The sequence below is a fragment of the Bufo bufo genome, chromosome 1 (genome assembly GCF_905171765.1).
Source record: "Bufo bufo chromosome 1, aBufBuf1.1, whole genome shotgun sequence".
Lineage (NCBI taxonomy): Eukaryota > Metazoa > Chordata > Amphibia > Anura > Bufonidae > Bufo > Bufo bufo.
Window position 1 is genome coordinate 361,266,781 of NC_053389.1, and position 18,078 is coordinate 361,284,858.

An 18,078-nucleotide genomic window follows, 5' to 3' on the forward strand; every position below is an offset into this window, starting at 1 on the left:
AACTCCCGCCGCGGCGCCATTCAGATTCCCGCTGCAGAAGTGTCTGAGACTGACTGAGAGTGTCAGTCTCACTGCTGCCAGCCTGTGCCTCAGCTCAGCCCGCCTGCGCTGTGGGACCGGTGACCGGTCCGACCCTTCTCCAGTCTGCTCCCGGCCGGTGCTCCTGCCTCCTCCTCAACTGGTCAGTGGTCTCCACTTCGGCATCCACTCCACTATGAGCTTCCTCTGTGACTGTGCCTGTGGCTGCCCAGTGCCTGCTGTAACAGCTGTTGCTGTTCTGACTGTGCCAGTGTGCCTCTAAAAGTAAGTGATTAAGTGAAAAAGAATTGTGAGAACTTAGAACTATGAAGATTATGATGATCAGTATCGTGATGATGTTGATAATGATGATCTGAATTCTGAAGTTAAAAAGAGCTGCCTGCAGACCTGAAGTGAAGGAGGGCGCGGGTGCCCCTGCCCCCTTCCTTCTCTTGGGGCCCCCAAGAGAAGCAAGGGGGCAGGGGCCCCAGTGCCCTCCTTATCATTGCAGGTATACAGGCAGCTCTTTTTAACTTCAGAATTCAGATCATCAGACTCTCACTAATTACAAATTTACAGCACACACACCCCTGTAGTGTCCACCATCAGACAGGGGAGGGAAGAAACCCCAGAACTAGAGTTTGCCCCCCAAAAGAAGGAAGGGGTGCGCTCCTTATCACTGCTGGCATCTCTTTTTAACTTCAGATCATCAGACTCTCACTTACTAATTACAGCACACACACCTCTGTAGTGTCCACCATCAGACAGGGGAGGGAAGAAACCCCAGTTGGGGGGCACACTCTAGTTCTGGGGTTTCTTCCCTCCCCTGTCTGACACTACAGAGGTGTGTGTGCTGTAATTAGTAAGTAAGTGAGAGTCTGATGATCTGAAGTTAAAAAGAGATGCCAGCAGTGATAAGGAGGGTGCCCCTTCCTTCTTTTGGGGGGCACACTCTAGTTCTGGGATTTCTTCCCCCCCCCCCTCCTTATATGACAGACTAAGGGTACTTTTACACTTGCGGCAGGACGGATCCGGCAGGCTGGATCGCTGCTCCGTCCCCATTGACTATAATGGGGATGGGGGCCACCGGACGAAAAAGTCAGACTTGCAGTACTTTTCGTCCGTCAGCCTTTCACCGCACACTGCCGTGCTGTACCGGAGCTCTGTTCCCGTCCCCATTATAGTCAATGGGGATGGAGCGGCAGCTTATTTGTTTTTTCCTCTGACTTTCATATGCTCATGGCGGTGGGAGATCTAGGATGGGTGTTTGGGTGGGAGCTCTGGAAGTGGTGGTGGGAGGCCGCATAGATATGTGGGGGTGGGAGATTGGGGGGGGCATGATTTTTTTTTGCTATGGGGCCCATGCATTTCTAGCTACGCCCCTGATTGATTAGCTCAGTCATCCACTTCATCCCAAGTGACATCAAACACCACCAGCCAACAGTCAGTGGGTTCGTCAGACACAACCCTTAGTTGGCATGGCCCAGGAGCAGGCCCTGTGTCCTCAACTGTCCTCAACCTGCCTCTGTCCTTTTCTGTTCCCTCACCGCAAGAAGTATTGTATGCTGTAGGCTCAGCTCCACTTTTCAGTGAGGAAGATCTACTAGAGGACAGTTAACAGCTACTGCCCAGCCAAGCTCTGGAGGACACATCCGCCGCTTTCTCCGCTAGGCCGGCAAGTAATGATGAGGAGAGCAGCGTAGGAGGTGGTGTTGCAAGCAGTCAGGCTACTGACCCAGAGACCGTTGAGGAGGACATCAGTCACGTGCAGACACTACTCAATGATGATGAAGCCAATCGCACTTGGGAGCCGGGTGCAGAAGCGGCTTCATCATCGTCAGGAGAAGAGGGTGGCAGCTTGCTTGTGAGCCAACAAGTCGCTAGGGTGGTGGGGAATCAGCAGGGAGGTCGGGAGCCAAACGTGCCCAGGGTAGACCACCAGTTTTGCAGCAGCCTACCTGGCTGGTCAGTCAGTGTGGACTGGTCAGTCAATACTGGTCAGTCAGTGTGGACTGTTGGGGGAAAAAAATCACCTACTCAGCGGTGTGGCAGTTTTTTTTTAAGCCGCCGGAAGGGGCGAATGTGGCCATATGTAGTATCTGTGGGAAGAAGGTGAAGCGTGGCCAAGGTGCCAATGTTGGCACTACGGCCCTGCGTCAACATATGCAGCATCGCCATGCAGTGGCATGGGAGAACCGTGACTCCGATGTGGTGGTCCAGCCTGCCGTAGCTACCGCTGCATTACCCAGTGGCATGCACCCAGTTTCAGCCAGTCAAGGCTCCACCACCTCAGCCGAAGGAAGCTGTCTGTCATTCCCATCTTCTGCTGGTCCAGATGCTCCTGCTCCTCCTCCTTTTCCTCATCAGTCATTCCATCAGCAATCGATCACCGAAGCGATTGCCAAGAGACAGCAGTATGCGTGCACTCTTTCAACGGCGCAGGAGATAAACATGCTCCTGTCCAAGTTGCTGGTGCTGCCTTAACTTCCTTTCCAAGTAGTGGACTCTGCACCTTTCAGAGAACTGATGTCTTGTGCCGAGCCGAGGTGGAGAGTCCCAAGCTGTCATTTCTTAGCAAAAAAGGAAGTACTAGCCCTGAACAAGTATGTAGAACAGAAGGTCGGCCAGTTCTTGAGCCTTTCGGTGTCTGCCAAAGTGCACGGTAGTGCCGACGTATGAAGCTGTTACTATGGTCAGGGACAATACATGTCCTTTACGGCCCACTGGGTGAATGTGGTTCCTGCACAGCCACATCATCAACTTAGCCAGGTCACGCCACTTCCGACTCCACGTTGTCACGCCGTTGGTCCTGCGACAATGTCCACCTCTTCCTACTCATCCGCCACCATGTCCTCAGTCTCCATTGCAGGGACAACTGCAAATAAAAGGGGATTAGTCAGCACCTCCCAATGAGCAGGTGCACGCTGCCATGACTGAAAACAGAGAAAAAAAAGACAAAGCAACAGCACCCTGCAAACCAGATAAAGTACAATAATGCCATAGTCCCAAAAAATATTATAGTGCTAAGGCTATGCTTATTTATAAAGTGAGATGCTTGGCAAATGGACTTTGTGCAAAACCATTTGAGCCCGTCTGCCAAACGTCAAGGCAATCTCTGTAAGACAGGTCTTAACACTAAATAATACCTGTTATGCGCCATAATGTTCAGGAAGTGTTGGATCCACATGCATGCTGGGTCCACTCTGCCTTTTACAATTTTTGTTGCCAAAATGGCCTCGTGTCACAGCGGGGAGTGGGGGAAACCCCCCACTGTGCCTCGGCATTCGCTGCAACGCAGGAAAGCAGGGAACAGGGAGCAGGACACCTAACGCGACCCTGAAGATCTCCCTAAACTCCTAATGCATGAGCCGCCTCAGTAGGTAAGGGGGCTCATGCTCTCCAACCTAGAACCCTAGGTATCCCTGCTATGCCCTAAGCCTGAAAACAGGGCAGAGACCACCCATTCATCCAGCACAATGGATGCATTGTGTCTCCAGAAGCCCAGCAGCTGGCCACCAACTGGACAGGATTCACAGCCGAACGAAAGGTAAGTAACAAAAGGCAACCTAGGTTACCAGAACTTACCTGCCGCCGACAAGATGGACTGGAACCGCACTGTCTAGATGTTTGCTTAAACCCCTCCGGGAAAGCAACCCCCTTTCGGAGGAAGACACACATCAACACCAGTCCACACCAAGACAACATACACCAGGTGGGTGAGGGAAAACAGAAACACGCCGGAGGGGACACACAGACAGAGAAAGGGAAACAATATAATAAATAAGGGTGGCTCACACAGACCAAGACATTCAGCCAGGGAGCAGAGCTCCAACACAGTCTGACAACAAAATCAAACTGACCTCTCACTCCACCACACCAGAAAATAAAGAAACCTGAGGCCACACCCAACACACTCCAACAAGTTTAACCCCGTGCAAACCAAAGCAGGGAAAATACCATTAAAAGGGAAAGACACGCACATGTAAACAACATGTTGACCAGGCAACCACATGCGCGACAACCGTGCCTTGGCCAAAACAACCAGCCGAGGCACTTGTTGCCAACGGCAACCGCATGTGAGGCAAACATACATAAGCCACACATGCAGCAACCATCAAACGTTGTCACAGGCAACAAGATGAAGCCACAACCTTAACACAAGGTTGTGACACCTCCATTACTTACAAGGGATGTAGGTACCAACATGCATGCCGAGCCTACTCCATACCTTTCCCTGTGCCAGACAGCCTCCAATGAATTCAGCGAGAGCAGGCCACAGCTTTACACTGAAACTAATTAAAATCAGCCGAGGGGCAGACAGGCTAATCAGGAGTGCACGACTCGCTAGGAGTGCCATACCTCCAGTGCTGTAAATCTGCAAAGAAAAGGGGGTTAGTCAGCATCTCACCTGCAGCACTGCAGGGACAAGTTACAGTGCCCCTCCAGCCTACCACATGTGCAGAGCACGGCGGTATCACACTATTCTGCACCTTCTTTCTCTGGTGAACTGAGTCACACAGGGGAGGAACTGCTCCGTGTCCTTCATCGAGAAATTGAATCCTGGCTTTCTCCCCAAAAACTGAAAAAATTGGAACCATGGTGACCGACAACGGGAAGTACATTATGTCGGAGCTGCTTTAAGGAAGGCTGAGCCATGTGCCCTGCATGGCACACATGTTAAAGGGATTCTGTCACCTCTCATAACCCAAATTCGGATTTTAAACCAGTCATGCTCCACAGCTTACCTTGAATCGGCTGTGCTGTTCTATATTGTAATCCGTCCAGTAGTTTTGTAGGAAAACGACTTTTATAATTGTAACGGATCTCGTAGCACCCCGACCGGGTACCTCCATTGATAAATGCTCCCAGTGCCTCCCGAGGACTCCAAGCACTCCGCTCGACACCGATACCACCACAGGAACCAGGAAAAGGAACAGCTCTTACAAGAGCTAGGAGTAATAGCCAGGGGAGTATACAAGTATAGCAATCCCCACACACATGAGACGAGGCTCTATGTTGAGTGTAAAACAGGAACACTTTATTGAGGGCTACTCGCCCGTATTTATGCAGGTCCCCATCTGGTGTACACGCCCCTAGGGGACCAGAAGGAAGACTGTGACACAGGACAGATACGTAGCACTCAGGATACACAGACACAACACATCCCCACAATGCATCATGGTTTCCTCCTCTCTGCCCTGGAGACACCCGAGGAGCAATTCAATTATCTCTCAGGACAAAGGGAAATCACCAATACACATGTGGGAACAACAGGACAGGAATCACCACCCAAACACACAATGTCACACCCTCACAGCAAACACAGACATTTAACATATTCCCAGATAGCTCAAGTCTGAGTGCATATCATTAGGTGAATAGCACTCAGAATACACAAATACAATAAAATTATCTGGGTACCATCACATAACATACAATACAATTACACAGACAGATGGTTCTGTCACACACCTCAAAACCCCACATGTCCCCATATGGCTTGGATCTAAGCGCTCAGATGTCACAAACACAGTCAAATCGCCATGGGGTTTAAGTTTTGCATGGGCTGATGAGAGGGCCCATAATCCTGGGAACCAGGCCCCTCCAAAACCCAGTGGCGAGGTTGGTTTCGCCACACATCTCCCCCTCCCAGGGAAGACTAACCAGATACCTGACCTCACGCCGGTCGGTACCTGAGTTAGTCTGGCAGCCCACCCACAACCAAATACTGGACCTGTTGAATTTGGTAGCCTGTCTCTGTCCAGTGAGTCCACCAAGGTTATATTGGTAGCTGGTACTCCCGGTCTCTGTGTTGCTCCCTGGCTTGGAGTGGAGGTTGCTTTGTGGGCAGGGATCAGCGGCACTCTGCCCTGGTGCCAGCGCTACCACTGAAGAAGCCTGGTTGGAGGAGGGGGAGACCAACTGTCTCCCCTTTGGATACCCAGCTCTGCTGCTGGAGGGGGAGACCCCTGTGCTGTAAGTGCAGAGACCACGGTCCCATCTGCACTGTTGTGGGGCTTACTGTCTCCCCCTGGTGCGTTAAGCTGCCGCTGGGGAGAGGGGGTAATGAGCTCCTTTCCCATACATACTTCCAGCCGCTGGGGAGGGCGACCGACTGTCTCCGCTCCCAATACAGTGTCCTGCTGCTGGGGAAAGGAGACTGGGCTCCCTATTCCCTGCTGGACACTCTGCCGCTGGGGGACAGGACCGACTGTCTCTGCCTCCTGTAACTCCGCCTGCCGCTGGGGAATGGAGACTGGGCTCCCAATTCCCTGTAAATCACCCAGCCGCTGGGGAATGGAGACTGGGCTCCCAATTCCCTGCAATTCACATTGCCAATAGGGAGAGGGGGTAACAAGCTCCTCTCCCATACATACTTCCAGCTTCTGGGGAGGGAGACCGACTGTTTCCGCTCCCAATAAAGTGTCCTGTTGCTGGGGAAAGGAGACTGGGCTCTCTGTTCCCTGTAGGACACTCTGCCGCTGGGGGACAGGACTGACTGTCTCTGCCCCCTGTAACTCAGCCTGCCACCGGGAATGGAGACTGGGCTCCCAATTCCCTGCAGGAGCAGTGGAGAGACCTCGGTCCCATCTCCACTGGCCACCTGGGGTTCTTCCCAGTAAACATCCACAATAACCTCCCAGCTGAAGGGCTCTGGACCTGAGTCTGACTTCTTGCTGTCCTGCTGAGCCTTCCCAATGGAGTGGAAGAGATCTCTGTAGTCCTGCTCCAGTTCCCACTCCAGGGTTGCTAGGTGAGCCAGGTCTTTCTCTACCTCATGGGGGTCATCCCAATCCTGCCTAGCCTCCCTCTCGTAGAAAATGTCCTGAAGTCTGGACTGTGCAGGGCTCCCGAAGTCAGGCTCTGCAAAGGACTCCCATAACAAGCCAGGACCATCAAACTCCTCTCCCTCCGGCTTGTCATGCTCAGCTGTCCAGGGTATATACTGTGCCATATACCACCAGAGCGCCTGGTAGGCATCCTCCAGCCATAGCTCCTGCCATACCCGGTGCTCTAGTTCCTTCACCCATTCCTCCAGGGGCTGCTCTCCCAGGAAGGGCATCCGCAGGGCCACTTGCTTCTGCAATCGCTGCTCTTCACTGGGGAGACTCTCGCCTCGCTGGTATTGTACATTGTCCAGGGCCTGGTACCAGATGCCTTTCCTTAATGCATCCCGGCCATCCAGGTATTCCTCATCGTATGCCACTGCTGGTTCCATCCTGCTGCTGTCAGGGTCGCTGTACTGGGACATGCGTTGCCCTCAAATTGTAATTCCAGGGAATGGTGTCTCCTGTAGCTGTCCTTCTGGCTGTGGGAACGATCCCGCCGCTTGCCACCAATGTAACGGATCTCCTAGCACCCCGACCGGGTACCTCCGTTGATAAATGCTCCCAGTGCCTCCCGAGGACTCCAAGCACTCCGCTCGACACCGATACCACCACAGAAACCAGGAAAAGGAACAGCTTTTACAAGAGCTAGGAGTAATAGCCAGGGGAGTATACAAGTATAGCAATCTCCACACACATGAGACGAGGCTTTATGTTGAGTGTAAAACAGGAACACTTTATTGAGGAATACCCGCCCATATTTATGCAGGTCCCCATCTGGTGTACACGCCCCTAGGGGACCAGAAGGAAGACTGTGACACAGGACACATACGTAGCACTCAGGATACACAGACACAACACATCCCCACAATGCATCATGGTTTCCTCCTCTCTGCCCTGGAGACACCCGAGGAGCAATTCAATTATCTCTCAGGACAAAGGGAAATAACCAATACACATGTGGGAACAACAGGACAGGAATCACCACCCAAACACACAATGTCACACCCTCACAGCAAACACAGACATTTAACATATTCCCAGATAGCTCAAGTCTGAGTGCATATCATTAGGTGAATAGCACTCAGAATACACAAATACAATAAAATTAGCTATCTGGGTACCATCACATAACATACAATACAATTACACAGACAGATGGTTCTGTCACACACCTCAAAACCCCACATGTCCCCATATGGCTTGGATCTGAGCCCTCAGATGCCACAAACACAGTCAAATCACCATGGTTTTTTTTTTTTTTTTCCATACTTTTTATTAGTTTTAGAAAAGACATACATTGTTATCATTAAAGAAACACAAGTGGCTGCATAGTTAACACCATACATAATCATGTTGGCGACGTTGGTAAAACATATACGTGCCACAATGAAATACTGGACAAAAATAAAAAATAACTAACAATACATCATAAAAAGAACATAAAAACATACTAACATACGACAGACGTACAGTGCAATTATTGGGGTACCTTTGCGCAGGCATATTTTTCCAGATATACGCCCATGTGCAAGACCTCGATTACACAGATATAATATACTTAATTGTATCAAACAGGGTATGGTACTGCGAGCGGTGAAGCTCTCCATATGCCCCATTCCCTCTCAAACCTCGCAGCAGCCTCCTCAGTTCCCGCCAGCACACGCTCATATATATAAGTAGAGTTTAACCTTCGGATAACCTCCGTTAGGCAAGGAACATACCGTGATTTCCAATTTTTAACTATGGCCAGTTTGGTTGAAAGGAAAAGGTGTCCCAGAACCACCCTCCTCTCACATGGTATCTCAACCAGATCAATCCATAAGAGAGCTAATGAGGGGGATGGCGGGAGCTGGCATCCCAGCAAATCCGAGGCGAGAGAGAATGTAGCCCTCCAAATATCTTGCAGCCTCGGACAGGACCATAGAATGTGATACAATGTGCCCCTATCGCCACATCCCCGCCAGCATAAACATGAGAGATCCGGAAATATATGACTCAGGCGATCTGGTGTATAATACCACCTTAATATGGTCTTCATCAGAGACTCATAGTGGAGAGCACATCTAATATTTTTTTTTATACAGGAAAAGGCTACCGACCACTGTTCATCAGTGAACACCAACTCCAAATCTCCTTCCCATGCAAGCAGCGGGGTCGTTTTAACAAATAATCCCTTATCCCCCATCATCATATACAGAGGCCGCAGTCGTGTGCATTGTGGCGAAGCCAATGCCCACAGACTAAACACTTCCCGATTGCACACCAGATTAAACGGACAGTTAGTTTTAAAAAAATGTCTAATACACAAATATTTATAAAAATCTGTGTGTGGAATCAGGAACTGCCCATGAAGATATTCAAAGGGGCAAAGGGTATCCGAAATAAATAGTTTGGAGAGAAGGTCCAATCCGCCCCGTGTCCAAGACGACACCGAGATATTCGGAATAAGAAAATTAAGTACAGTCGCTGGGGCACTGGGCGGGAAGGATCCCGACTCCAAAGTACACAATTTATGAAATCGGACACAACTTTTCAAGGCCATGAATACTAACGACGGGAGGGGTGGCCAAATAAATGTCGGGTGCAGAGCTGCAAGCAAGAGAGCTTTTAAATTACTACCAGGGGATAATATTGCTTCTATATGTACCCACTGTTTCGCATAATTACCTACCCACCATTCCCTTAACTGTGATACCTGCGAAGCCAGGAAGTACTCATGGATATTCGGAAGACCCAATCCCCCTTGGAGTTTAGGTCTCTGCATTATTGCAGTTGCTATTCCCGGTTTATGTCGTTTCCAAATTAGGGCATTAATCAATTTAGAGCACTTCTGAAAGAAACTACTTGGGGGTATAATGGGTAATGTCTTAAATATGTACAGGAGTCTTGGGAGGGTGAACATCTGGAATGATGCAATACGACCCACCCAAGACACCTCATATTTAGCCAATTTATCAAGGTCCTTCTCTAAGAGCCCTAACAATGGGACATAGTTTACTACAAACAGCCTCTTAAATGATGCTGTAAGCTTTATACCCAAATAGTTAATTTGGTTGTTTTGCCAATCCAACTCAAAAGTATCCTTCAGCTTCTTCATCTGCATAGGAGGGATATTTATTGGGAGAGCCTGAGATTTAAGAGCATTTAGTTTATAGAATGAGAGATCTCCAAATCGGGTTATAACGTCCATGGCAGCTATTAAAGACGTTTGAGGAGTTGACAACGTCAAAATGATGTCGTCTGCATATAGACTGATTTTGTGTTCTATACTCCCTATATCAACTCCTTTCACGTCTGGGCACTGGCGAAGAGCCTGAGCCAGGGGCTCTATAGTCAAAACAAATATCAAGGGGGACAGGGGGCAACCCTGGCGGGTACCATTGCTAATATCGAAAGGGTCTGAGAGTGCCCCATTGACCCATACTCTGGCACTTGGTTGGGTATAAAGTGCCCTGATAGCCGCCAGGATTGCCCCCGTAAATCCCATCCTCCCCAGCACCGAGAAGGCGAACCGCCAATTAATGCGGTCAAACGCCTTCTCGGCGTCTAGGGTAGCCAAAAGCGTTGGAATTTTTCCCCTCTGGACATAGTCCAATATATTTAATGTCCGCCTGGTATTATCTTGCAGCTGCCTACCTCTTACAAATCCAACCTGGTCCATATGGACAAGAGCAGTAATACAGGGAGCCAGACGGCTTGCCAACACTTTTGCGTAGATTTTTGCATCTGAATTTAGCAATGATATCGGACGGTAACCCCTTACATCATCCGAAAGAAGGTCAGTTTTGGGAATGGTGACTATCCTCGCCTCCAGCATCTCTTTTGGAGAACGACCGGTACTCACCATTTCCCTAAAAATCTGACATAAATAAGGGGAAAGCTCTCTTTGAAATAACCTATAATATGTATTTGAGAAGCCGTCTGGCCCTGGTGCTTTATTATTCGGTAGTGTCATAATAGCTTCGAGAATTTCCTGCTCTGTCACTGGGGAGTTTAATTTCTCTAACTGGGCGTCAGTAAGACTCGGGAGGTCAATGGAATCTAAAAACTGATCCATGGCCACCGAGTCTACAGAAGACACGTCCGGAAGGGATTCTAAATTATAGAGGGTTTTATAAAAACTCTGAAAAGAATTTGCTATACCTTGGGGATCAATGATCTTTTTATTCGTAGATTTTGACGTTATATAAGGAATCTTATTTTTAGTAGTTCTCTCCTTTAATCTGTGGGCTAATAATTTCCCCGATTTATTATCCTGGGCATAATATAATGCACGGCTCTTTTTTAGATCATTCTCATATCTATAAAGCAAATGCTCCTTCAATTGAAGGCGTAAATTCTGCAACTGAGTTCCTATAGTGGCAGTGGGGTTCATTTTGTTACTGGACTCCAAAGCCCTAATCTGTAGAGTCAAGGCAGTTGTCCGTTCCTCTCTCTCTTTCTTTGCTATACAACCAATTTTAATATGTAAACCTCGCATATAGGCCTTATGGGCATTCCAGAGAGAAAAAGGATTAGATACTGATCCCTCATTAATACGAAAAAATTCCTTTAAACCCTCCTGCAGCGTTAAACCATGTTTACGATGTTCCAATAAATAGGTATTATCACGCCAAAGAAAGCATAGAGGTCTTTTAAAATCCTCACCAATTGTCAAGGTGACGGGCGCATGGTCAGACCATGTAATCGTCCCTATAGATGAGCATACTGCTATATTTAACAAGTGGCGATCTACCAGAAAAAGGTCAATCCTGGAGTATGTCTGGTGGACATTTGAAAAAAAGGAAAAATCCTTTTCTCCCTCATGATGAAACCTCCAAACATCATAAAGATCCTCTCTCAATAAGAGGGAGTTGAGACCCCGGATGGACCCTCCAACCCCTGATGACGAATCCATCACTGGATCCAATATAGAGTTGAAGTCTCCACCCCAGAGGATCAGACCCCTCCTAACCACATTCACCTTAGTCACCAAATTACGTAAGAAACGTAGCTGGTGCCTATTCAGGGCGTATATAAATACCATGGTAAAAATCACGCTATTTACGGATGCCACCATGATAATATATCGTCCATTTTGGTCAACTATGGATTCGATCAGTTGGAATACGACCGAATCCCTAATTGCCACCATCACACCTCTCTGTTTTTTCGCATAATGAGAATGGAAAATGTGTGGAAAATGAGTATTTTTAAGTCTATACGCATCCTCCTTTAGGAGATGTGTCTCGGTTGCGCAGACTATGTCCCCTTTCATGGTCTCTACTTCCCTCCACAGCATGGACCTCTTGAACGGGCTATTTAGGCCCTTCACATTTATTGCAACGATTTTATAAACCATCTGTCCATGGGTTCACGCTGTGGAGGGATTGGACCCCCACCAGGTCAGGTTTCTGCCATATTAAAGCCTGTAAGCAACGTATCCCATCTTTGCACTGCCAATCAATACATAAATCACAAACAATTTTACATAAAGAGGAGAAGAAACAAGAGAAAAAAAGAACAACATAAACCACAATTATTTTAACACAAACACAAACCCGGCATATAATGCCGTTAATCCTATAAAGGGACATATATTTCGGCTCATGGCCAGAAAGGGCTGCTCGACGTTGCCCCCACACCCTCTACCCTGGTGAATTTCCCTGGACCCCATCAACTATAGGGCCTTTTCCCCTGGGTCACTAAATGCCATTCAGAGTCCAGGGAAGTAGATGGACATTGACTTTTATCCGGGATTTCCATCTCAATATTCCAAGAGTCTAACAGGTGCTTCCCGGACTTCATGGAAGTTACAACATGTGCGGTTCCCTGATGATGGATCAAGACTCTGGTCGGGAATCCCCATCTATAAGGAATATTATTCCGTCGCACTGCAGCAGTAAACGCACCCAACTGACGGCGCTGTTGCAAGGTGGTAGCGGATACATCCGCAAAAATCTTAATCTGGTGGTACGGAGAAGGCAAAGTACCTAATTTTCTAGATGCTGCTAAAAGCACCTCTTTAACGTGAATCGCCATGGGGTTTAAGTTTTGCATGGGCTGATGAGAGGGCCCATAATCCTGGGGCAAGAGGCTGGCAACCAGGCCCCTCCAAAACCCAGTGGCGAGGTTGGTTTCGCCACAATAATTATGCAAATTAACCCTGAAGGTGCCTAGAGGGGCGTTACGTTCCCCTTTGTGTGCCCAGTAGCGCCCCTCTTACAGTGCCCAAAACGCCTTCCTCCAGAATCCCTAACCGCCCACAACGTCTCATCCCTCTCCTCCCCCTCCCTGACGGCCGAGCGAAGTCTCGCGCAGACGCAGTACCCACTGAGGGCTGCGCCAGTGCGATTTGCTGGAGACTGAGGGCAGGAGCTTCATCGTCGTCACTGGGCATGCACCGAGCCCAGTGACGTCCGATGCTCGCTCTTCCCTCAGTCTCCAGCAAATCACACTGGCGCAGCCCTCAGTGGGTACTGCGTCTGCGCGAGACTTCGCTCGGCCGTCAGGGAGGGGGAGTAGAGGGATGAGACGCTGTGGGCGGTTAGGGATTCTGGAGGAAGGCGTTTTGGGCACTGTAAGAGGGGCGTTACTGGGCACACAAAGGGGAACATAACGCCCCTTTGGGCACCTTCAGGGTTAATTTGCATAATTATAAAAGTCGTTTTTCTGCAAAACTACTGGACGGATTACAATATAGAACAGCACAGCCGATTCAAGGTAAGCTGTGGAGCATGACTGGTTTAAAATCAGAATTTGTGTTATGAGAGGTGACAGAATCCCTTTAAATCTTATTGTCAAGCGGTTCCTGAAGTCTTCCACCCATCCTAAAAATGGCCAGGAAACTTTGCATACACATTAGCTACTCATACACCGCAAAGCACACCCTCCTTGAGCTGCAGCGGCATAACGTCATCCCCCAACATAGGCTGATATGCAACGTTTCCACCCGTTGGAATTCCACCCTCCATATGTAGGACTTACTATGCGAACAGAGAAAGGCCATCAACGATTTCTTGATGATGCAAGCGGTGCAACTTCGATGTCAACCAGAGGCAGCTCATGCGTGACTAGAGATGGCCTTGCGGTTTGCCCGGCGGTCATTTCGCAGCAAACTTTGCACGTTCGCAATTCGCTGAACATGCGAACATATGGCGATGTCCGCCGGCGCCATATTCTTTTGCATTGCGCCGAACTTTGACCCATGACACACACATCAGGTGGGACACGACAGCCAATTGAAATGTTTCAGCACATGGACACACCCCCACCCTATAAAAGAACCAGATCTGGCAGCCATTCTACATTCTGTGTTTTGCCAATGTAGGGAGAGGTTTCTTTTTGGAGGAGGGACAGACTGTTAGGGACACCGAATGCTAGCTAATCGGGCCACAAAAGTCAGTTTAAGAACTGGTATAGGTGTGCCATCGATAGGTGTGATATATTTATAATATACTTTCTAACATAGAAAGTTTATTATAGTGCATTTGTATTGTGCAGCAGTTGTGTGCTGTTCTGCTACGATACCACAGCTATATAGAGGGACAAACGCTATTGGAATAACTGATTGAGGGTGTGATATACCTGCTTCCACCAAATATCGATTAAGAGATTGTATATAACTGCTTCCACAAAATACAGATTGAGGGGTGTGATATACCTGCTTCCACAAAATACTGATTAAGAGTTTTTTATATACCTGATTCCACAAAATACAGATTGAGGGTTGCTATATACCTGCTTTCACCAAATACTAATTAAGGAGTTCTATATACCTGCTTCGACCAAATATTGAGGCATGCAATACACCTGCTTCCACAAAATACTGATTAAGAGGATTGATATACCTGCTTCCACCAAATATTGATTGAGGCCTGCAATATACCTGCTTCTGCAAAATACTGATTAAGTGGTTTAATATACCTGATTCCACAAAATACAGATTGAGGGTTGCTATATACCTGCTTCCACCAAATACTGATTAAGTGTGCACCCCCAAAGACAACACCATCACCACCATAGCCCCTCCACTCGAGTCAGAGGAATTATTTTCCCATCCATCCCCAGACCTTACCGATACACAGCCATTCTTGGCATCGGATGAGGAAGAAGAGGTAGCAATGGCCCCACCTAGCGGTCTAACGACAGTACCCAGATAAGCCCAAGGAGGGTGGTTCCCTCTGTTGCTTTCTACTCCGAGCTCTCTAATGTCATTGGTGTTGAAAGTGACGATGATGACGTGTCGATGGATGTCACGTGGGTGCCCACAAGAGAGGAAGAGGAGGGGAGTTAAGAGGGAGAGACGGAGCAGCAGATAGGGAGGAAAAGGAGGAGAAGCAGGCAGAACTCGCAGTGCACAGGAGGCAAAAAGCAGACTGCAAATGTATCTGGAGCGAGCCATCCACCATGCATGGTCACATCTTGCGCTCCCAGGATGCTGGCACATGGTTCCGCAGTGTGGGTTTTTTTTAACATGTCAGCTGTTGACAATATTGTTGCCATCTGCAGCCTGTGCTGTCAAAGCATAAGTCGCGGTAAACCCACAACTCACCTAGGGACAACTGCCTTAAGAAGGCACCTAGCCTGCCATCAGAACCCACAAAGCCACACTCCCGGCGCTCCACGTACTGCCCCTTCTCTTTCTCCTTCTCCTCTCTCCTCCCATTTGTCCTCCATATTACACCGTGCCATCATCGCTTTAATCTGGCACAAAGCAGGCTTCCGTGGCCCAAATGTTCGAGCGTAAAAAAATGATGACGCCGGATAATCCTCTTGCCCAACGGCTGACCGCTGGCTTTTCGGAACTGCTAGCCCGACAATTACTGCCATATAATTTTGTGGCCATTGGCACACTGCAATGGAAGGTCCCCAGAAGGAAATATTTCTGCCAGAAGGGCATCCCTGAACTATATGGTCATGTTTAGTGGCAAGTTAATATATCTCTGGCACACAGTGTCGGCGCCAAGATACATCTGACCATAGACACATGGGCTAGCAAACACTGGCAGGGAAGGTACATAACTTTTACTGCCCACTGGGTGAACCTTCTGACGGCCGTCAAGCATGTAAACCGTGGCACCCGTGTCGATTTAGTGTTACCACCACGGATTGCATGCAGGCATACCTCTTCTTCTTCTCCTCCTTCTCCATCCTCCATCTCCTTCTCAGCTGACTCGTCCTTTTCCACTGCTACTACCTCTTCCGCTGCACCCCCCCAAGCTCCCCAGAACCTGTTCGACGTGCCAGGTAAGATGTTGCCATGCTGTGCTGCAGTTGTTGTGCCTGGAAGCCAAGAGCCACACTGGTCCTGCACTCCTTTCAGCTCTGAGGTCACAGGCCGATCAGTGGCTAACCCTGCTCAATTTGAAAGTTGGTAAAGTGGTGTGCGACAATGGTGCCAATCTGCTGAGTGCTCTGAAACAGGGCAAAATTGTCCTGAACTTAGTCGTGCAGTGATTCTTTGCAAAATAATCCGGGGTCCAGGACGTCTTGCGGCAGGCCGGGAAAATCTCTTGCCATTTTAGAAGATATTACACGGCCATGGCTCGCCTTGCTGACGTTCAGCAGTGACACCACTTGCCCGTCAGACATCTGATTTGTGAATGCCCAAAGCAATGAAACTCCACCTTGTATATACTTAATAGGCTGTTCCATCAGAAACGTGCCGTTAACGACTACCTGTACGAACTCTGCGGCAGGATAGGTTCTATTATTTATTTATTTTTTCTCACCAAGCCAGTGGCTGCTCATGCGCGACGCATGCAGACTTCTGCGGCCATTTGGTGAGATCCCCAAACTGGTCAGTCACAGCCACAGTGCCATCAGTGACATCGTACCTTACGCCTTCTTTCTGGAGCATGAATTGCATTTTGTCATTGATCGAGCTGGAAGATGAGGAACTCTCAATGCTGAATGAATTCCCAGGGATGGGGGGGGGGCTAATCCGTCAGCAGGAGTCTGAAGAGGAGTCAGAGAAGGATGGTAGCTGGGGGGGAGGAGCAGGAGGAGGAGAAGCAAGAAGAGCAGGCTTTTAACTTTTTGTTGATCCCTGGTGTTGTCCGTAGCTGGGGGGAGGAGACAGAGGACGACATTTTCCTGGGTGATGAGCAGGAGCCAGGGCGCTCCATCGCTTCCAATTTAGTGCAAATGGGGGCCTTCGTGTTCTAGTGTTTGAAGAGGGACCCCCGTATAAAAAGCCTAAATGTCAAGGACCTGTGCTGGTTAGCAACGTACTTAGACCCCCAGTACCCCCTCGTCGAGTGTCCTGTCAGCAGGGGGGGATTGTGACTGATAAGCACATTTGCCTAGCTCAGGACAGTGTGGACCACCTCACACTTTTAAAAATGAATGAGGCATGGATCTCGGAGGAATTCCACACCTGTGCTGACCATGTGTAATTGAATTTCCTCATGCCAGCCCACACATATCCGCCATCACCCAGAACAAAGAATGGTCCTTGCCTTCTGTATATACAGTGGCACAAAAGGCCTTTTATGTCAGGTGAATGGGTCGTATACTGGCCGACAGTTACATATTTATCCTGGAACCACCTAATGCACCTCCAGCCTCAGAATCCAAAGTTCTTTGCTGTCAGGTGAATTCCTATTGGCTAATTTTTTGGGGCCTGTACTGGCCGACAGTTACATATTAATCATGTGACCGCCTATTGCACCTCCAGCCACAATATGGCATAATATTTGTGCACTCATAGTTTGTATTTGGTGGCTGCAAATATAACCTGAAGATTTTTCAGGTTCGCCTGCTATTAAAGTCAATAGGCCCGATGCAAACACACGGTTAGCGAACATTTGATCGCGAACATGCGTATGCGAATCGTCCCGGCCGATGTTCGTCCATCACTGCTGCTCATGCGCGATGCATGCAGACTTCTGCGGCCATTTGATGAGATCACCAAACTGTTCAGTCGCAGCCAGGGCACCATCAGTGACATTGTACCTTATGCCTTCTTTCTGGAGCGTGCATTGTGTAGTGTCATTGATCAAGCCGTCAAGGAGCAGGAGCTGGAAGATGAGGAAGTCGCAATGCTGAATGAATTCCCAGGGGGGGACTAATCCATCTGAGACAAGTCAGCATGAGTCTGAAGAGGAATCAGAGGAGGAGCAAGAAAAGCAGGCTTTGATGGGGACTTTAAACTTTTTGGGGATCCCGTGGCTGGGGGGAGGAGACCAAAGACAACATTCTCCTGGGCGATGAACAGGAGCAAGGGGGCTCCACCGCTTCCAATTTA